The sequence below is a fragment of the Pteropus alecto genome, unplaced genomic scaffold (assembly GCF_000325575.1).
Source record: "Pteropus alecto unplaced genomic scaffold, ASM32557v1 scaffold131, whole genome shotgun sequence".
NCBI classification, from domain to species: domain Eukaryota; kingdom Metazoa; phylum Chordata; class Mammalia; order Chiroptera; family Pteropodidae; genus Pteropus; species Pteropus alecto.
Genome location: NW_006434709.1, coordinates 19,014,761 through 19,037,675, shown reverse-complemented (window position 1 = coordinate 19,037,675; position 22,915 = coordinate 19,014,761). Strand labels below are relative to the sequence as shown.

Here is a 22,915-nt window from a genome sequence, read left to right as displayed (position 1 = left end):
GAACAGCTGGTGTGGAGATCAGGGAGGGCAGGACAACTTCTGAGACTTTGGCCAACTACAGTGTATATTAAGGGCAACCCAGATGGCTGCTAGCCAACGACCCGGGTCTGTGTAATTTGCAAGCTATAGTTTCTCCTTTGAAGGTTTCTCTCTCCAGTATATGAGGAAGGTTTATCGTTCCACTTCAGCACCTGCCAACCTGGGCAAGGCCTGAGCCTCTATCTTCACATGGAGCCTATGAATCTCCTCCTTCCCCAGGGTCAATCTGAGGCCCCTCACATGGGCCCCACCACACTTCCTTGAATAGGCTTTAGAGATGGAGTTCTAAAGGAAGATTACATTCCTGTGCCCCTCTCTTCCGAGAATGAATACAGACTCTTCTCTTATTTTCTGAAAGCTGTGAGGTTAACAAAAGTACTGAAGGCTTAGGTTGGAAAAAGAGAGTTACAATTATAGAAGAAAACCGATTAAGTTGGAGGTTATCTGCAGACCCTCCTGTAGTGCTCTTGGCCGGACTCCTCTGCCTGGAGTCCAGGCCCCATTGCTCTATTTCCCCAAAAGAGAAGAGGAAAGCCTCTCCTCCACCGCGTGAACGTTGGAAGGACTTCTGCACTGAGCGGTAGCTCTGTCTGCCCTCTAGGAAGACAGCCTTCTGCATTAGTATACACAGCCACTTATTTTCTCATCTTAGCCTGTCCATTCCAGAATCAGCTCTGTGCTTTCCTCTGCATAACCAAAAGCCCAGTTTTTTTCCCAAAATGAAACCCAGTCCTCTCCCTTAAGTGAATTTGCCCTCTTTCTCTTGCTCAACAGAAAACAGCTGAGGCTTTGGAACTACTGTGTCCTCTGCTTCGAGCCTTCTATATTGCAGGGGTATCAAGATCCAATATGAGAGCACCCCATCACATAAGTAAAAATCAGGCATAAACAACCATATTTGGACCAGTCATAATTGAAGGCAGAAGTAGCCAGGCAGACTTCAGAAGTAGGTGCTTTTATGACTCAAGGTTTTAAACTAAGCATAGAATTAGAATGGCCTTAGCACATGGTTTCATCAGCCAGCAGGACCAAATTACCCCTCTGTTTATTTTTTTAAAAAGGCATTGACCTATGAATAAATAGCACTTGACATTGAAAATTGCCACATTAAATACCCAGCTCCTCTGCCGATTACAGCAGCCTCTGGAGCTCTTCCAAATTGTCACCTAGGATGAATATGACAGCAAATAATGCTGTAAAATAAGTAATCTGCTCTATAATTATTTTAGCGGCTGCAACTGCCAACCAGCAGGATCACTTATGAAAAAGGATGCAGTCGTTCCTTATTAAAAATGCATGAATATACAGTCTCTTGATTGTGGAAATAATCAGCAGACTATCTAATGTAACAAGACTTAGCCACAGAAGAATTAATTAGGGTAAAATTGATTAAGGAGAAGAAGGTAAAAATCTATCTGTGATGATTCAAGCTCCGATTAAACTCAAGCATTAATTCTCACATTCTTTTCAAATTAAGAGCCTCATCTAAATGCTCCACATTAATATTCCAACATGCCCCACCCTTCCTTAACCAAAGAGAAATGCAGACATTTCTAATGAAAGCTAAATCCTGTTCTTGTTGACTGTAAAGCCTCTGTCTTGAGGATCTCAGGAGGTTGGAGCTTTTGTTATTCTTTTAAATAAAAGCACAGGGTAGGGTGGGTGGTAGTGAAATTCCCAAATTCATTCTGGCCTTGAACACAGGATTTTCGTTAGGAGATTTCTCAAAAGGTAAAGGAAGCATGCAACACAAATAATTATGTGACAGCCTCCTGAATTCTCTTTTCCTTGCCATAACCTGCTCTGGTACAGAGAAGGGGATCTTGAAGGGATCATATATTCCATCCCTTGCCCTGAGACTGATCTGTAATTATCTAGCATCCCCCGAGAGGCCTCCGGCCCCGCCTGGGACACCACAACTCCCTTGGCAACGCGATCAGGCAGTAATATATTTCCAGCTTCAGTTCATCCACCCCCTCCTTCTCTTGAAGCCTTTTGAAGAATGTGAGGAGAAGCTTCCTGCATCATTGATTTTTCTCTTTTCACTTGTCCTCCATTAGGAACCCACCCTGTGGTTCCTGGCTCTCCCCGGTCCAAACCGTGCTTATGTTTCACAGGGTCACTGACCTTTCCTTCCTCCTCCAGTGACTGCTATCTTTGCAGCTCTTCTTCCATCTGCCACTTTGGTTTTTGTCCCCATGGCTGTTACGGTTAAGTACATCCTTTGTCTGGGCTGGGACAGGCACCTCGCGGCTGAGAAGCACCCCAGAAGGCTCTAGCTGTCCCTCCGCCTGCCGTGCTCCTAAACTATCCTATCTAGGGGAACACATTCAAGTCAAGGTGCTCTGAGGTGGGAGCAGTCAGGGTTGCCAGCCTTATCAGTGAAATGTAGGGAGAAAGAAGTAAAGAAGTAATTTCAAGCCCTTTGTTTGGCCTGAACCTGATCTTGTTTTCTCTTTACCACCCTGAGAGGTAGTCACATTCTCATTTGACTCTCAGGAGACAGAACTGTACACAGAAAACTTCAAGAAGATTCTCCCTCCACCTTGGGGAGTCCAGCCAGGCTCCCCGTGGTGTTTGCCAAACAATGGTCAGGGGAGAGGGTATTCCAGGCAGAGGGAACAGCATAAGGGTATCTGGGATAGCATAAATGTGGCAGGCTTCAGAACTTCCTGGGCCTACAAGGAAGGTCCTATTTATATTTATGACCAAATACTCATGGTGTCCCCTCCCGACACGGCCCTATGTGCTGGTCTCAGCTGCTTCAAGCATAGCTGGGCAGATGTTGGTGGAAGAATTCAGCCACCGGGAAGCCGTAGGACTACCATTGCTGAGAAGTCTGGACACTCCTCCCCCTCAAGTTAATCTGAGCTCTCCCTCAGGCACAGCCATACTGTCCTGAGTCTGTGCCCACCTCCGGCCTCAGGTTCACCCTGCGTGAGTTTGAATGACAAAGGAGAAATAAGGTGAAGTGGTAGCCCCCGTCTCTTCTCTCAGGAAACTCCTTTACCTCTATGTAAATTTGTGGATGCAAATAATTATGGAAGGGCAGGGACCCCTAAGCAGCCCAGCCCTCGAATGCAAATAGTTATGGACAGGGAGGGATGGTCACCCTAACAACACCCATTCACAGAGCTCCAGGGAAATGTCCTGTGCCCTCCACTAAAGTGACCACGGCCGTGGCCAGCCCTCTCCTTCTTCTCTCCCCTCCACCCTCTCTTACTCGATTCTTCACTCTCTCCCTCAATTCAGTTATTAGCAACCTGATTCTGAGGACCTACCTGGGACTTTAACTTTGTCCTAGGTACCAAGGACAATGCAAGAGAAAAAGATGTGCTCTCTGCCCTTGAGAACGTCACAGGTTGGCAGCAGGATGACATTCACTCAACTGAAGCAAGTGAAAAATCATAATAGATGGCTGTATCATAAAGTATTAAATTGGATGTCTCCAATTTAACACTGAATAAAATCAGAGAAAAGGAGCAACCCTTGGGATGTGGGTCGGGGAGTTCGGAGTGGCGCCAGGAAGTAGGTGGGACTTGAATTTAGCCTTGAAGCTGAGTTGGCATCATGTGGATTGAAGCGAGAGAGAAAAGATTCCAAGGAAGAGTGGGACTGAGCGAAGGTGGAGGCTACAGGGCAGCTGGCGGCAGGGCAGCTTAGGGAACGTTTGGCCTGGCTGCAGGAGAAGGTACTTGCTGGGGGAAAGACAAGCCAAGCTTCGTAAAGCCTGGAATGTTAGCTTTAGAGATCTGAATTTTAGCCTAGACTGTTGATTCTCAAGTTTTGGTGTGCTATAGTGTCACCTGGGTACTGGTTAAAATAAGGGGCCCAGGCCCCAGCCTCAGTAGGTATGGAGCATTTAAACAAGCACCTTGGTGACTCTGATGGTAGCCCACAGGCGCATTTGCTGAAGGTCCTCTTCTCACCATCTTTGTCCCTCCTGTGGGTAAAGCTGGGCTTTGTTTGCACCATGGAAACCTCAGGGCCACAGTGGGCTCCCAGCTTCTGCAAAGATGTTGAGCCTTGTCTCCTAGGAACCTGGAGGCCTGCCCAGGGAGGAGCTGTTTTGACTACACTGTAGTGAAAGGGAAAACAGCCCTGCTGAATTTTTTTTTCGTTCCTGTAGAAGAGTGGAGAAGCTGCCCAGACCTTGGGACCATGTGTGGCCCCTTCTTGAGCTACTCGCCCCGCCCCCACCATTGGAGGGGGAGCCAACAAAGAAATATGTTTAATAGAGATATTTTTATGTTATAAAAGCCTTCAGCTCTAGGTTCCTTTAAATAGCAATCTCCCCTTAGCACTGTAACAACAGTGAATCCAGATCCACCCTTTAATAAATGTATTTTATGGCTAGTTACTTGAGCTCTCTCTTTGCAAAAACATGGATGGATCTGGAGGTTATTATGCTGAGTGAAATACGTCAGACAGAGAAAGATAAATACCATATGATTTCACGTATATGTGGAATCTAAGGAACAAAAGAAAAAAATGTATTTTATGGCAAGTTACTTGCCCTCTCTATTAAACCTCTGTTTAACTTTTCAATTTATTTTTTTTAGGCGAGGCAACCCTTGGTTGACCTCACAGATTGCAAGGACCTTGTCAGCTTACAATCCCTTATTTTTTTATTTTATTTTTTATGTCTACAGCACCTGGTCTTCCTAGGTGGTTTCCCATCTAAGTACTAACCAGGCCCGACCCTGCTTAGCTTCTGAGATCAGACAGGATTGGACTTGTTCAGGGTAGCGTGGCTATAGACTAACTTCTCAACTTTTCACTGGGAAATTTTCAAACCTAGAGAAAAGTTGAAAGGATAGTACAGGAAAACCTACACAGACATACCTTGGAGGCATTGAGGGTTTGGTTCCATATCACCACGATAAAGCGAGTATTGCAATGAAGCAAGTTGTAATCTTTTTGCTGGTGGAGGGGCTTGCCTTTAATTTGTTAAAATGCCAACATTCGTGAAGTGCAATAAAACAAGATATGCCTGTATTTACAAAGATTTACATTTACAAATGTTAACATTTTACCATTTGCTTTCTCTTCTCTTTTTAAATAAATAGATGTATATTTATATTTTTTAAATACATATATACACTTTTTCTTTTTGTAAAAGCATTTGAAAATCACAGAATCATGACACTTCACTCTGAATACTTAAGAATCAAGACATTCCTCCTGTACCACAAGAGTATTATCACGCCTGAAGAATTTAACATTAATACAATAATATCAGCTGACTTATGGAGGATATTTAAATTTCCTTGATTCTTCCAAAATACCCTTTGTGGCTTTTTAAAAAAATCCCAGAGACAATGAAGACTCACACAGTATATTTGTCACGTCTCTTTTGTTTCCTTTAATCCAAAACAGTCTCCTTACCTTATTTATTTATTTATTTTTTTAATGATACTGGCATTTTTGAAGAGTCCAGATGAGTTATCTTGTAAAATGTCCCACAATCTGAATTTGTCTGATTTGATTTAGGATATATATTTTGGGGCAAGAATGTATCACAAAGGTGATGCTATGTCTTTTCTGTGCCATGCCATTGTGTTGGGGAGCATGCGACGTCTATTTGTCCCATTAGTGATAATGCTAAGTTGGATCGCTTAGTTAAGGTGTGTACCAAACATTCTGCTGCTTAGTTTAATTTAACCAAGAACTGTGCAACTCATTAATCAATTCAGTCAGATTATAAAGTGCTCGAGGGTAAGAACTGAGCTTTTTCCTCCTGAAAATGCTTTACAGTTTACAAGACTTTCATATAGATGACCTCATTTGCTTCTCAGACACTGCTGAGGGAGCTATTTTTATTCCCATTTTACAGGAATATAAAATCTCACAGGAGCCTGACATCGAATCCCAGATCTGCCCTTTAATAAATGTGTTTTAGGGCAAATTACTTAACCTCTCTATTACACTTCTGTTTGCAAAACAAACCTTTGTTTGTAAGATGAGGATAATGATATCTTCCTCTCAGAGTTGTTGTGAGGACTAAGGGTACTGAAAATGAAATGCTTGACATAGTGCTTAGCACATAAAAAACGCTCAGATAAATGAAAGTGCTGCGTATAGAGGTAAACAGATTACGCACACACACACAGTCAACAGGCATGTGTATACTGATGCTCAGGAAGGTAAGGGTCTGGCCCGTGGTCACTCAGCTGAACAAAGAGTAGAGCCCAGATACAAGCTCCAGCTGCCTGACTCCAGAACCAAAGCCTAGGTCCATTCTCTACACACCATCCTGCTGGCAATGGGCCAGCCAGCGTCCTTTGTAGAAACTATTTGATCAAAATCATTTGAATGGTATGTGAAATTAGACTTGATTTCAAACATCTTATTCACACCTAATTTCAAGACGCATAAAGAAAGGCCCTGCTGCTCTGATTCTACAGATTTGGCCAAGAGGTCACATGCTAATGCCCTTTCTTCTCAGAACTCTGCCACTGCACTACCTTCGGTTCATCATCGGTCACTTGGCAATCTCACATCCCCAAACTCACCACATTGAACAACAGTCACTGTGTGCCCGGAGGCCACTTGTTGTGGCTGGACGACACTATGTGTTTGACCCCAAACATTCCCCTGAGCTGCCCCTGCAGAGTGACTGGTCTGGAATGGGGACAACACTGGAGAATGGGCCTTGGTTGAAAAGGGGAGGCTTTAGGGGTGCAGGCCAGGCAGAAGTCCCTGAAAGCGTCCCACGGGTTTTCACTGGAAATTCCCATTCCTACTTTCTCCGAAGTGCCCCCTCCAATCTCATTCTACAGAACGGACATCCACAGCGGCGACAGCAGCAAACCATCATTCTGAATCAAAGGTCTTTGTCCCATATGGTAGGATGGGTCTAGTTAAGAACTAGTCCCTCCCACTGGGACTGTGGAATGAGAGTTTGCTGTTCAGATGTATATCTGGAATCCAGGGGAAGGAAAGATCGCTTCTGGTGAAGATTTCACAGAGGTGGTGGGCTTTGGGGGAGGGGTGGGTTGGAGTTGGCTAGTCAAGGGGGAGAAGGAAGAGCAGTCCTGATTTTGGGGGAATGGGGCACAGAGCATTAGTAAAGGCACCAAAAGAGGATGACAAAAAGCTTGGTCTGGGGATCAAAGGCTGGTGCATGCAGGGAAGGGGTGGGAGACAGGGACTGAGGAGGCAGGAACCTCTCCCTTCCAGAGACAGAGCAGACAGACTGTGGCTATAGAGCAGCTGAATATTTCATTGACGGAAAATTGGACGTGGCCGTGGTGCCTGGGATGTGGATTCTGATTTCATGACTAGGTGTACCCAGATGGCTGACTACGCTGCTGGAGGGAGGCACTGCCCCCAACCCCCACTCCACTGGGTTTCCCAGCCCAGGAGGATGCAGACACTGACCTTCCTTCCCAGTGACGTCAGTGGGTGCACATGCTCTGACTCTGGGAAGAGGAGATAACCCATTGTCTCACAGGCCTCGCACCCACCCAAGTTTCAGGTATTCAGGGGACATACATTTAGCATTTACTGTGTGCCAAGTATCACGTTAAGCACAAAGGAGACACAGATGCCTCTGCCCTGGGAGATAACTTGAGGATACAGACCCCCTAATGGGTCTCTAACTGTGGGAAGAACAAGCACTGAGACGTCCTGGGGAATAATAAACTACCAGAGCCTGAGGCTTCACAGAGAAGGGCCCCCTGTGCTGATGTGTTCCCCAGACAGAGAGGAAGGGGAAGGATGCTCACCAACATTTTGTGAGGATTTAGTTTCGGCAAGGCATGGCATTAGGAGCTACACTACAACCTCTCATCCTCATTGGCACCATATAAAGTAGATTTTATAATTCCTAACTGCACAGAACATATGCAAAAGAACTCATGTGAAAAAAACTTGAGATTGTGGGGACTTTTAAAGATTTAGAGAGGCCAAACCATTGGAGGCATAAAGGGGAACTGTGAAGAAATGAGTCTGGGAGGTGGGCTGGGGCTTTGGCTATCAGGATAACAAATTTGGACTTTATCTACTTGGCCATGGAAAGCCTTCAAACAGTGTTGAAAAGGATGGGGCCAGTGTCCTCTTTCTCACCGCTACCCCAATGGCCTCTCTTGTCCTGGCCTTGTCTCTAAATACTAAACATTCCTCATATAAACAAACGTTGACTAGTACACCTTTACTGTGAACCAGGCACTGTGCTGGGGCACTGGGTATGTGACCATTGACACAACAAGGACCCATGCCCATGGAGTAAGAGAAGAAAAGTAGTAGAGGGAGACAGACAATATCTACTAAACAAAGACATGAATAAATAAAAAATTGTGATATGTGCTGTGACAAAAATAAAACACATACACAGAACGGAGAGCAATGTGAAGGGGAGGGGAAGCTGCTTTAGTTTGTTGTCTCCTCTCTTCTCCATTGAGCTACAGTAGTTATGGGGTACAGGGGTCTCCGGACAGAGAGTTGGGGTCAGGGGTGTTCAATTTCTTCCACTTCAAATCCTTTCCTAAAAGTAAGTTAAGTTCCTAGAGAACTCTGCTCCATGCTTCTGCTGTTCCTGGGCCACTGATGCTGTTCCTCCCCAAGACCCAGGAAAGGGGTTCCTGGTTTCATCCATAGCCTAACCTGATTCCAGTGAAGACTAGGTCAGCCAGAGGCCTGGGATGAGACGGCCAGAGGGAATGGTCCTTGAACCCCAGAGATAGGAAGGAGGAGATCCTGAGGCCATGCAGGTGGATATTTAGAGAACATTTTCAGGGATGGGTTCCTTTTCCCTCACTCATGAGTCATTGAAGGATTTCATCCTCTTGGCAAACAACAGGGTTCTTTTTCTTCTGAACTGGTCCCTCTGCCCAGGATCCAATCTTGGCCATTCCTCCATGGGCATAGAGAAGACATATGAAACTCAAGCCCAATGGTACTCAGAGAAACCAAGTCAGCCCAGGTCATCTCTTCCCCAGCTCACAGAATCTTGGGCCCTTTCTATGTCTCTGTTTTCCCTTCTCGCCAGTCTGAGAATGAGAGAAAAGCAAGTGGGATGTTGGCAGGGTAGCTTGTCATTCCCGTTTCTGGACCATGTTGCTGCAGAGGCAAAAAGGGCTGCGATGTGGACCTAGAAAGCCCAAGGAGTGGCCTCCTTGGAAATGAGCCGACCTGCTGGGAATGGCAAGCAGGTCAGACTGGCGGGGCTAGATACCAAACTGGGCCATCTTGGAAAGAGACTGGGGAAACTAGGCAGATACTTGGATAGGGCCGAAGCAAGAGCCCAGCTCCTTGACTGCTCTGACCTGAAGGGACTGGGGAGGAGGGAAGGAGAGGAATGAAGAGTGAGGAAGTGGGTGAGGATGGGGCCCTGGACTTGCCGCAGTCCAGAAGCTACACTGAGATATACACTAACATCAAGACTGGCTCCCAAGTTCAGAGAAGGCGGCGATCCACGTTGGACTGGGTATCATTGCCTTCCAGCCCTCAGAAGAAACCCTGGCTAGGTCTGGTCTTATTACAGCATTTTTGTCCTCTTATTTTCCTCAGGGAGCCTTGGAAACAACGCGGGGTCTTGGAAAATAAGTTGGTAGCCACTTCGCTTGCTTAGAGGACCTCTTTCCACCCGACTTTGGCCATTTCCTAAAGCCCAGCCTTTCGAGAGGGGTCAAGAAAGGAGTGTTTTTGATTTCACAGAGCAGAACATTATTCTTAGCCAAAGCTCGAGATAATGTAGAATTTGAGGCTACGTGTGTGAAAGCTCGCCAACCCATCTTTTCAATTTTTTTGAGATTCCATCTCAGGCATCCATAGGCTGAATAATGAGGAATTGAGCACTTTTCTTCACCTCTCTCTTTCTTTTTCTTTCTTTCTTTCTTTCTTTCTTTCTTTCTCCATCCCAGAAGGTTACTGCCTTCTAAGTTCAGACTGTAGGGCATGAAATGTAGTAACTGGGGGACATAGTTAAATAATGGTGGAGTGAGCAACTGGAGTCTCTGTCTCTGTTCGTCTCTGTCTCTGTCTCTGTCTCTGTCTGACTCTGACTCTGTCTCCGTCTCTCTCTCTCTCTCTCTCTCTACCTCTCTCTCTTTCTCTACACACACACACACACACACACACACACACACACACCCCTTCCTCCACACCCATTTCTGAATTCTCTCTTTTTTTGTCATCGTCTCCAGCTTTTCCTCCTCCTACCCCACCACCTTTCTCAGCAGGAGCACACGAGGACAAGAAAATGTTACTATGGGAGCCTCCTAGCTACAGGAACTGGTTTCTCAGACGGGGGGAGTGAATGCAGACCTGGCCACAAAGTCACTGCTGCCCTGAGCCCATCTCTCAGTCTCACCAGACATGATGGGACCCAAGGAATGATGGAATTGCATCTAATGGCCTTCACCCAAACAGTGCCCGGGATTGCCCTGGGGAGCTGCTCTGTTGTTTTAGGAGAAGGCTAACTCACTTCTTGTGGCAGGGGGCAGCTTAGTCCCTTATCAAGGATCACCTGCTCTCAGGAGCTTGGAAACGGCACTTAGAAAATGCAGATTCCCAAATGGACTGGCAGAGGGTCTGAATGTACAAGTGTGAAGATGTGCTTTTTTCCTCGGGATGAGGATCTCTTCTGACTGATTCTCAAAGGAGTCAGAGATCCTTTAAATGGTTACTAGTTTGAGACAATAGGTAAAACAAGAAATTGAAATGTTCCTCCTCTCATTTTGCTCCCCAATAAGTTTGAGTTTTATGTAATTCTTCCTGGAGAAGGAAGCCTGAGCCCATGGAAATCAGGGTTGAACATCCTGAATGTGCAGTTCCTTGGAGAGGCACCAAGATCTGAAAAGGAGACGTTCTGTCACCTTTGGAGAGGAGACTCTTCAGTAGTCTGGCATGTAGGAGGCAAGAATGAGGAGGATCCGTCTGTGTCCTTGAACTACCAAGGAGAGGCTAGAGCACCTTTTTGGGACATAGTCTAGTCTACCTTAAACATGCAGCTCCAAAAGAGATGCCGTGCAGATCCCAAGCTGCCAAATCCTGGAAGCCTAAGGAATAACCCAATCCTGACCAACCCAGATGGTATCTGGCCATCCTTACCTTCCCCAGCAGGATCAGGAGCCCAAAGCACAGAACCTGCTGCAGAGCCAGGTCTAAGACAGCTCGACACCAAGCCCCAGGCTTCTCTGACCTCCCACAGAAGAGGGAAAGGAATGGGGCCTCCACCCACCAGCCTCTGAGTCCCTTTAGCCCTCGGCATGGTAATTAACAGCAGAGAAGTCATGCATCAGCCCCAGCAAGCTAATGTGGCAGGAGCTCCCCCCTGACAACAGAGCTAATAAGAAATTTGCTAATGCAATTTATCACTTTAAAAAGCCATATGTCGGTGGAGATGAGCACATCTCTGCAGCAGCCAGTATAATTGTCAGAGCAGAGCAGCGAGCAGCTCTGCGAAGGGGGTGAGGATGATGTCTTTACTGAATCAGTGGTGCAATGCAGCAGGCGGGGGTGGGAGGAGGGGCACAATTCTGGGCCAGAGGCCCCCAGTCCTTTTGGTTCCCAGGAAGTCCTCTCTGCAGGCCTGTTCTGAGGACCTATTAGGAACCAGATGGGGCCTGAGCTTCGGCCCCTGCTGGGTCCTACACTGACAGCTTCTCATTCATGCTGCAGTATTAAAATAAGAAGTGGCTCTGTCTGTAGTGACAGAGGATCTAAGTCTCAACCAGCAAGTGTCACCACACCAGACCCATCTCGGGCTCCTGCCAGGGCAGGGCTGATATCTTGGGCAAATTTGCTTTTTTCTCCCAGACCCTTGCAATGACTCTATCCAGGACAAGTTGGAGGTAAGTAAAAAAAGATTAGATACCTATCTCTGCTCCCAGTTTAGACAAAAGGCAACTTGCTTTGAATGTCCGGTGTTGAGCAAAAACAAAGAATGGATTCTGGAAGCGGGGAAAATTGCTCTTGTGGGATTTCACTTCAAACACTGACTCCAACTGTTTCCCCCTAAAGAAAATTCATAGAGAAGCAAGTGAAGCAAGTGGCCTCTGTGGGAATGCAGCCCAGGGCTACTAGGAATGCCATGGGAGGGACTAAGAATGTCCACGTGTCTGGATCCCCACTGCTTTCTGGAATAGTCCTCACTCTTAGTTACTAAATTGCTCTTGTGGGATTTCACTTCAAACACTGACTCCAACTGTTTCCCCCTAAAGAAAATTCATAGAGAAGCAAGTGAAGCAAGTGGCCTCTGTGGGAATGCAGCCCAGGGCTACTAGGAATGCCATGGGAGGGACTAAGAATGTCCACGTGTCTGGATCCCCACTGCTTTCTGGAATAGTCCTCACTCTTAGTTACTTGTGAGAAGGGGGGGGGGGCGGTGCGCGGCTGGGGAGAAGGATGAAGGAAGACAAGCTACCAGTACCCAGAAAAATATCATGCCCAGTTTCAATCAATTCAACTTTCTTCTAAACCAAATGTAGACCCTAATCATTCTCTGTCTTTTAATTAATGCTTTGAATTTTGGTGGAGACATTCAAGGAAGACAAAGCAAGAGGACCCAGGTAATGCCAGGATAGATAAAAAAGAAAAGCCATGTTAGGGTCCTGGACAGCCCAGTGTGTGTCTACTACACCCCATATTCAAGAAGAGCCTCGTTCAATCTGTCACTGAGAGCCTAGAGCAGCAGGCTTCCTACATGTTTAAGACTTTCCTTGGCCCGATGATTCCTTTAGCCTCAGAGGTGATGGGCAAGGCCATGCGCTAGGAACTGGTGCAAATTTCTTTATGAGTCTCATCCGCAGGAGTGAGATTTTGCAGCAAACCCTCCCCCCCACACACACATACACACACACACACAAGACACACAATGCATTGAAGCCGCCTGCGTGTTTGTGTACAACCTGGAGGTAGCGGACAATGGGCAACTCCCCTGGCTTCCTAGAGTGGCCTGACCAGCACTCAGACAGAGAAGCCCAAGTGGCCCAGCGGGGAACACAATCTCCTCAGCTTGGCCCAAGGGCTCAGCAGCCAGGGCTATGCAGCAGAGAAGAGCATCTGCTGTACCTACTCAAGCTGAAGAAGGTCCCAGGGGCCCCTTTATGTACTCTTGAAAATGTACTTTCGTATCTAAGTTTCTATCCTCTTGTTTAAAAAATATTTTTTAAATTTTCCTGGTCTCCTCCCATGTTTATTTTTCCAACTCAACCTTAATATTGTTTTTGCCAAGTTCAAAATAAAGATAATCCCGTTGATAATTTGATTGGAATGACACTGAATTAATAGATTTGTTTAGGGAAAATTTTTCACTTTTCTAAAATCGAGTCTTTCTATTTAAGTTAGGGTATATTTTTCCAATTAAATAAAGACTTATTGCTATCTGTGTACTTTTAAAAACCCCACATTGGTTCTGAATTACCTCTCTTAAAGGCTCAGTTGTCAAAGATCCTATAGACTCTTACTTACTAAGGGGGTAACATGTTACTTCTTTCTTGGTTTTGAGGTGAATAACATTCTAAAGGGGGCCTCCTAAGTGCCTTAACTTAAGCCAAAAGGTGCTGGGACAAACAGCCACCTCAAGGTATCTTGGCCTTGTGACCTTCAACCTAAACTCTGGTCCTGGTGCCTCCTTCATTCTGGGTCCATACCACACACAGGGAGGTGGTCTCTACTCCAAAGCCCACTAGACAAAAACTCCCCTCACTTTTACCAGGTCAGTGAGTGCCTCCGCATCCCAGGAAGGAGAACGAAGGATGATAAACACCTGCCTTTAAGGCACATGGTTCGTGGTTAACTTGAGAGCAGCTGCTCATGCAGATTCTTCTAGTTACAGCCTCACTCGCACCTCACTCTCAAACAATCCCTCTGCAGGGCCAGCTGCATGGGAGGAACCCACGTAGTTTAATGCTCTCCTGTTCCTGTCCTGGAATTCTTAATACTTTTGAACAAGGGACCCCATAGTTTCCTTTTGTGCTGGACCCTATATGTTACAAAGATGGTCCTACTCATTTGCAACACTTGGAGGCTCAGAGACATCTGAGAGAAAGGAACAGCTCAAATCACACTTGTGGTCAGCTGATATCCAAGCACAGGCATTTCCGGGTGCAAAGCTGGGCCCTTCAGCAAGTTCTGTATCCAGCAGCAGGGAAAGCCTCACTTCTGCCTGCAAGTAAGTCCAGCTGATAGACTTTTAAGGGAACACATCACAGGAGACTCAAGGAGGATCCTCGGATCCTCTTTCCTGCTTGCTTCCCGTGTCCAAGCTGTAATAGCCCACTTAGCAAATCCTCAGCAAACCTTGCTGTCATCTGGACTACCTCAGGCACAGGCCTGCTCAATGTTTCCCGAGTTTAGACCCCAGAAGTGAGCGAGCGGCCTGCGATATCTCTCCAGACCTCTGCCTCTCTCAAGACCTCCTAGGAGTCTGGGCCAGCAGAAGAGAGTACTTCCAGACTATTAACAGGAGCACAACTGGTCTCCTGGGCCAGAGGGAGCCATCATGGTTGGAGAAGAGAAGGGCCCGAGCTCCTGTACCATAATCTATGAGAGTTACTTAGCCACCAAGCAGGGCAGTTGGGGAGGAGGGAGTGGTAGGGCTCTAGCCAGGAAAGCTCAGGGCCACATGAGCCTAAGAAACCTCAGGATTTCCCTCCTCCTGTCCCCTCAACCAGGAGGATGAAGCCAGCTTGGACAAAAAAGCTTTCAGGACCCTGCTGAGAGGCTAGGGGCTCAAGGAATTCCCTAGGGACATTCACTTTTCTAGAAAGCTTTTTTTCCTGACACTTGCCCTCAAGGATTCTGGCCACAAGAGGAGTCACTTGTAATTGCCTAACTGGAGGGGTAGAAGGAAAATTTTAACTACTTCTTTAACTCCATCCCTCCATTTATACATTCATCTCTTCATTAATTTAGCACTTATTGAATGTTTATTTAGGGATCAGCTGTGTTAAGTGCTATGAGGACTACTGAGAAATATAAGACTGCTGAAAAATGGTCTGACCTCTAGGAACTTAGAATCTGGATGTGGTCAAAATTTGTACACAGGAAACAATCAGTGGAATATAATACAGTCAAATGGAATATAGAATCAGTGCTTAGATTATGTTCTAAGACAGTCAGTGCCAAAGTGCAGTTTAACAAATGTCTGAGGACGCACTGTGTACCAGGCTGTGCTAAGTTCTAAGAGGTACAAAGATAGATGAGATCTGGTCCCTATACCGGAAACTCTCAGTTGTAGTTGGGAAAACACATGTCACCGGACAATTTGGATATGCATACGGCTCTGTGGAAGCACAAAGGAGGGCTACTGAGCCTAATCCAGATGACACAATATCTGAGCTAAGTCAGGGCAATCACGCAAAGGGAGACTGGAAGGATGTTCTGGGCACAGAGAACAGTATAGAAAGATCCAATAACCTGGTTTGGTTGAAAACTACAAGTAGGGAGTTCTTAGAAGCAGGGAAAGGCAGAAAATGAGGTTAGAGGGGCAAATAGAGATGAGATCATGCAGAGCCTTGTTAAGGAAATCGACCTTGTCTTGGCAGATAGTGGAGACCACTAAAGGGTTTTTAATAGATAACTGTCATGGCTGAAAGGAGAATGGACTTAAGAGAAAAAGACTACAAGCAAGGAGACCAGTTAGGAAGAAACAAAAATGGTCCACGTGAAAAGTGACGGGAGCTTGCATCAGAGCATGGTAGTCGGGACCGAGAAGAGAGGATAGATCTTACTGTTCTCACAGCCTGGAATGCATTTTTGCATTTTTTTTCTTAGTCCCATGCATCTTTCAGATCTCAGTTTTTCTGAGCTGCCTTTCCTACCCCCAGACTAGGGCAGGTCCGCCTACTCTACTATAGCATAGCTCTGGATACTTCTATTCATTACTCTTCCTGGTCGTCATTGTAGGCTTATTCCTGGGGTTATTTGATTAAGGTCCAAGTTCCTCGTTAAGGCTGGATGCTATAACAAAAATATCATAGAATAGTTGGCATAAATGACAAATATTTATTTCTTGCAGTCCTGGGAGCCAGAAAGTCTAAGATCAAGGCGCTGGCATATTTCGTGTCTGATGAGGACCTGCTTCCTGATTCATAGATAGCCGTCTTCTTGTTGTGTCCTCACTCGATGGAAAGAAGGCAAGAAAGCCCTTTAGGGTATCTTTTATAAGGGCACCAATCCTATTCTTGAGGGCTCCCCCTCATGGCCTAATTACCTATCAGAGTCCTCACCTCCTAATGCCATCATATTGGGGGGTCAAGCTTTCAACATGTGAATTTTAGGGAGACACAAACATTCAGTCCATGACAGACTATAAGCTCCATAGGGACAAAAACCATATCTGATTGGTTCACTACTGTATTCTCAGCCCTTACACAGAGTTTGGCACATAATAGAAACTCAATAAGTATTTCTGGAATGAATGGATGACAGATTTGACTGCTATTTGGAAGCTCTATAAGAATTCAAAGAACATCTATGTGGGCTAAAAGAGCTGGTGTATACTTTACAGACAAGATATAAACGCAGAAAAAGTTAAGTAACAATGCAAGACAACAATACAATAGAGTGACAAAGCAATATGTGATACTTGTCAGGTAATCAGTACAAATACCGTGCTAAAGGAGGAAGAGTATATCAGCTATGATATTTTTGTCAGCAAATAACAAAAATCTCAACTCAAACTGGCATTAACTATAAGGGAATTTATTATCTCTCATAGCAGAGGTTTGGAAGATGGGCAGACGCAGAGTGTTTGATACAGTAAGTAACTCCAGAAGTCCTTTCCCTCTGCCCTGCCATCCCTGAGCAGGCTTCACCCCAGGTGGAGTGGCAGGATGCCCAAAGAAATTCCAGACATGGAAATATCCTACTGAATAAGGGGAGACTGTCTTCTCCTGTGTCTCCTTCCCGGGAGCTCCCCAGCAACTTCTCCCATCATCTCACTGGCCAGAACTAGGTCATGTGCCTGTTCCTGGGCTGACCAGTAGGAAGGAGAGTAGGATTTCTGTGACTTAGACCAACCACGATCCACTCTGGAGCTTGGATGGAGTCACTGTCTACTGAGTTAAAAAGGAAGGGTAAGTATTCCGTAGAAATCAGGATCTGTTACACATTAATAAATGGAAAAATGAATGTTGGCTAAAAATCAAGTATCCACTGCAGCCCACCTCTTTGTTTACCTAACGTCTGCTCACATCTCTCATCTCATACAAAGAGGCACCATGCTGAAATTGCCTAGAAAAGTCTTGAGTGAAGAGGTAAGACTTAAGTTAGATCTTTAAAGAAGGGTAGGACTTGTACACTTGGAGAACAGGCAGTGAGAAATGGGATGTTGGAGGTGAGAATTAGCCAGATTCGCACCTAGAAAATGCCCCTCCAAGAGCTACTGTTTAAGCCCAGGCAACTCTGTGTAAGGGGAAGAGTTGGACTTTGATAGCAAAAAGGTTTAGATTCACATCTTGGCTCTGCTACTCAAGTTTCTTAAACTCTTAGAGTCTTATTTTCCTCCTGGGTGTAGTGGGATGGAAGGTCTGCCTCCCTGGAATGTGATCAGGATCATAGCAGACTGTTTGGGACAGAACCTCACACAGAGAAAGTGCCCAGCACATGTTTTTCTCCCTTCCTCCCTTGGAAAGGAAGGCTGTTCTAGAGCACACTTTGAGTTGCCAACACAAATTTTAGTCCTACTGTGAAATAGGGGCAGCAGCCTGTGTTTGAATGTCAAGTCTTGAAGCAAGAGTTTTCATTCTCACTTGAGTCTTAGGTGAATGTGGGCCTCTTCTTGCCTCCTTTATTTCTAGCCCTTGATCCTTTTTGACAGAAACTTTGCATAGGGACTTATCTAGAGCCACAGATGCAGAGATGGAAAGAAGCATTTATCCAAGTGCCTCAGTTATCTAAAGGGGCCCCTCTAAGGGCCTGACAGCCCAAGGAAGTTAGAGCTGTGCTTCAGGATGGGTGGGGCCACCACAGACCCATGAGAGAATTGGAGAACACCGAGTACACTCTTATCAGAAAAATGCACATATGTACAAAGATTATTGCATACATAGTATATATTATTGTGTATAATGCCCATGGGTTCTGGGACCCCAGAATGAGAAGCCTTGAATTAAGAGGTTTGTTTGAGGTGGTCCAGGTCTGCTCTCTGTAGAAAAGTGAGAAAAGAACTGGCTTTGCTCCCGTGTAAAACCCCATAGGGACCTGCAGACTCAGGACAGGGATGCCTGCTCCTGGCTCCACACGCTGTCCCAGGCCTGAGGAGACAGACTTGGAGGGTTTCTGTGATGCTGATGCTGATGCTGATGCTGACGCTGACGTGAGAGAAACTAGCTCAACATGACAGGTTCTTTGTCCTGAGGGGCTTCCCTCCCCCACCCAAGAGCTCTTAAGAATCCGGGGACAGAGAGACAAAAAGACAAAGATGCAGCTAGAGAGAAAAAGAATGGGACAGAGATTTAAAAACAAACAAAATGTCAGGAGAGCTGCCCCAAGAACTTCAGTCTTTGGTGTGGTGGGGGAGGAGCTGCTAGTCTGGGCGGGGTCCGAGAAGTGGCGGTTGAGGGAATTTAGGGAAGCATCCTTGAAACCGTGTACAGCACTTACATAAAATTGGAAAGCATCAATTGTCCAGATGAAAGAATGGGGAAGGACTGCTTTCCAGAGTTTATGAGAAGCCTCAAACTGTCCCTAGCCTCCAGTCCATTGACGCCACCTCTGCGACCCCAGCTCCGCAGCCCAGCGGTCTGCGGAGGCCCAAGGACGCTGGCGGCCCAGCCCGGAGCGTTAGCTGGTGCGAGAACTGCACAGCGGCTTCTTGATGGAGGTCCCCAGGAGCCCAACTCGATCGCCTGCCTGCATTATTAATGCATTATGTCATCTTTCCTTGCACTTGCTCTCAGCTGCTGAAATTTTATAGAGCAGTATTATTAATTGAAGCAATTAGTGCTGGGAGTATCAGCATAGCCACGTCAGAGGCCTGGGGATGTGCAGGGCAAGGATCTCTCCCTTTCTCTCTTTGTGCCCCCTTTCTCTCTCTGGCCTACCCTCTTCCCTACCCCTCCCACCCCCACCTCTCTTGTTTCTACTCCACCCCCACTTTTCTCTCTCTTTCTCTTCCAGTACTTTCTCATTATCCCTCAGGAGAGACTCTGAGTCCCCACTACCCTTCCCAAGCTGAAATCATTCATAGTCTCCCACTGCTCTCCTAGCACAGGCAGACAGGCAGACAGAATAACAGTGTCACTGCGGCTGACTCCAGCCTGGAGTCCCTGCCTGGTTGAATGAGATGGAAGACCATCCTCATGTGCTTATCTTGGCTTGGATCCCCTGATGGACATAGAGGATAGTAGGTAGAAAAAGGAGGGGCTCAGTCCTATCAGATTCGTTCATTCATTCATTCATTCATTCATTTTTCCTCTGTGTGTACCCAGCCTTATGATAGGTGTTGTGGAAACAGGAGATAACAGAGCTCAGCCCCTTGGACTAGCATTGTAGCCAGAGAGACCAGACTGGCCTATGAAACAATTAGAGCAAAACAGGGCACTGCAGAGGGTCCCAAAGCAGTGATCCACAGGGATTGCCCAGCTCCTCAGAGCACCCCTGTGGCCCAGGTAGTAAGAAGAAAGAGCTAGGGAAACAAAGGGGCCTTGAGGGGTGAGAAAAGAGAGGTGTTCACAGGCTACAGGAGGGTGGGAGCGGGGGCAGCGTAGAGTGAGAAAGGAAGGGAGGTGAATGCTGGACAGGTAGAGAAGGTGGGGTGGGGACTAGATGGCTCCCCGTTTTGAGATGGAAACCCTGAACCCAGCCCAGCCGAAGCTGAGACCTAGAAGCAACTGGAAAACCTGGCCAGGGGCCAGGACACCAGGGCCCATGCCTCAGATCCTTTCATCGGGAATCAGAACTGACACCTGAGAGGCCAGAGGCTCAGGTTCCCTGTAAAATAAACGGATACCAGGTTGGAAACATCCAAGATGAACAATCACCTGCTGTCCTTCCTCATACTCCCTGCTCCCCTCCCAGCTCATTGGAACAGGTGCACCTTGTGTTACAGAAAAAGACCTCCCTGGAAGTCTGGGGCAAGTGGTCTGCTTAGATACAGTAACTTCTAGTGCGAGTACAGTTAGTTTTTAAACATTTTTATTATGAAAATTTTCCAGTACACAAGAGAGAGAATAGAACAATGAACCCTCATAATACTATAGCCCAGCTTCAAAACTGATCACCCCATAGTCGATCTTCTTTTATCCATTAAAAGATGGGAGCATGCCCTTTAATCATTTGTTAAATTATCCAATGTGCCCAGGAAGGGGTAGGGTGTTAATTGTTGACTTCTCCCCACAAGTGGAGAAATTGGGATAAACAGATGAGAGAAAGGTCACAGGCAGTAAATTACAGAGGCCCACAAAATCCAAGCCCCCGATCTTCTTACCTTCTGACAGCACCCCTAGAAAGTTAAGACCAAAACGGGGAAAAAAGATGAAAAGCGTTTTGGGGTGGGGTTACCAACTACCCTTATGGTCTGACCTCAGTTCCCTGAGCTCTGTTTACTCATCTCCCAGGCCTGGTGGTGCCCTACTCCCCTCCTTCTGACCATCCTTGCTGACCACCCTTACTCCATACCCCCATTGAAACCTGGTCTAAGGAAAGAAGCTCAGGTTAGTGAATAAGCTATAGTATCACCTATAACTGCCCAATAAACTTTCTGCAACAATGGAAATGTTTTATTCTGTGCCGTCCAGTATGGCAGCCACAAGCCACATGTGGTGATTAAGCACTAGAAATGTGGCCCTAGTAAAGGCCTTGAGTGCCAGGTTAACAAGGCAGGACTTTGTCCTGTGGGGTGGCAGGGAATTATGGGAGGTGTCTAAGCAAAGGAAAGTTTGATGGGAGCAGGGAGGCTTTATGGTTTTATGTGCTTATTGGATTGATTGTTACCATTCACTGATCATGACCTTCTGGGTGGTGGACACTGGTCTAAGCTCATGTACAGTCTCATTTAATTCTCATGTACAGCTCTATGAGCTTGATGTTTTACAGAGAGAAAAACTGAAGCTCAGTAATAGTAAGAGTCATGTAGTTAGTGAGTGGCAGAGAAATTTAAACCCAAATCCATCTTACTCAAAAGCCTTGAAACACTATGCAGTGCTGACTTTAAGAAAATTCAGCTGCTATCAGGATATTTAAAAAGGATCAGAGTAGGAGGAGGGTGATGAAGTCTCCTACACTGGTCTTCAGAAACAGTTCTGGCACTCAGAGAAGCTAAGTAAATCCTCACTCATTTAAATTAAATGGAGTGAAGGTTCTGGAAAGTCCTTAATCCCAACCAGGTTTCAGAAACTAAGCCTGGTACAGGACTCTAAGAAACTTCTTTGCACCACACAGGCTGGGGATCTAAAGCTTTTACAGGCCCGTGCACACTTTACTGTCCTTTAGAGCTGCTAACAAGCTGAACCACTTGGACTTTTCCCAGAGACTGTGCCCAGGGCTAGGACTGTCACAGGGACAGGTGTGAACCCTTGCTGTATGAAGGTGGCATTTCTGCTGGCCCTATCCTAGATTCTCTCCAGAGGTATCTGAGCTAACCACCCCTGCTGGGAAGAGGACCCTGGACCCGGACCTGTAGGGCTCAAAGACAAAGTTAAACCCAGAGATACAAAGTTCAAGGAAGCAGGATCAAGAGGCTCTGATCTCTGGAAAATTATGTTAAGTGGCATTTGTCTTCACACCCTGCTGTGCCAGGTTTAGCCTCACAACCTCTCCCAGCCTACCCTCGGTCAGAACTTTAGTTTCTCATTCTCCCCTGGTCCTCTCGTCAAAAAAACTTTTGGAAAAACTCATTTATTCTGAGATGTTAGGACATTAAATCAAATTTACTATAATCTTCTATCCCCCTCCTAGGAACATTGCATTCAGTGGTGGAAATCCAGACCCTCCAGGTATAGGAGAATGGGGGCTGAGTTAAGATCTAACCTGTCTGTGGACAAGGCCAGCCTGGCAGATATCAAAGCAACCTGGAGAGAGTGTACGGGAAAACAACTCCAAGTAGGCATATCAAATCAGATGAGGTAAGTCCTTCAGTCCGCAAGTATTTCCTGAACACCTCCTGTGTGCCCGGTCGTACGCCAAGAGCTAAGAGGCAAACAGAGCAGCGAAAGAGTATAGGGAGCAGGCGAAAGAGCTTTGCACTTGGTGACAGAAGATTTACGTGGGTGCGAATTCAAGATTTACCACTGATGAGCCGTGTGACAAATTAGACAAATTGTTGGCTGCTCTGAGCCGCTTTCCAGCTTTCTTTGATTTGGGAGATGAGCTGAGTGGTTCAAAGCTTAAACTTTGTCAATAGACAGACTTATGTTTAAATTCTAGTTTTGTCACTCATTGGTGGTAAACCTTGGGAAAATTCCTTGATCTCACTATGCCTCAGTTTTCTCATCTGGAAAATGGGAACAGCAGCTCTTCCTTTCATGGTGGTTTAAAAATTAAATATAGCGGGGTGGGGGGAGAGGGAAAATAAAATAATAAAAATGTAATAAATCAATGAATAAAAAAGAATGAAATGTAATTAATAATACATATACAATGCTTAGTACACCACGTCAGAATTTCAATATAATAAGTATTATGTTAATCACTTATTTCCCCAGGATTAGGTATCAGACGAAGAGGAAGAGAAAGAGAAAGTGCTGGGAAACCAGGGCATGGCATCAGAAAAGAAGCTAGGTCAGTGGGAAGATGAGGTCAAACAAGCATGGCTGGGACCAGGACCCAGGGGAACCTATTCGGAATCATTATGCAGTTGTGCACAGAGGTGCCTAGCTGAGGGGGAAAGTGGGGGTTGAAATTCCACCTAAACTTTACTCCCTGAACAAGCTTTGCCTGTGCTGGCAGCATCCTGCACAGGGTTGGGCAAGCAATAGGATGAGGC

At 46.1% G+C, this 22,915-nt stretch overlaps 1 pseudogene; it reads right to left on the bottom strand.

Moving 5' to 3' along the window:
- Positions 1 to 4,682: 4,682 nt before the first annotated feature.
- On the bottom strand, positions 4,683 to 4,801 carry LOC112478035 (annotated as a pseudogene).
- Positions 4,802 to 22,915: the final 18,114 nt, after the last annotated feature.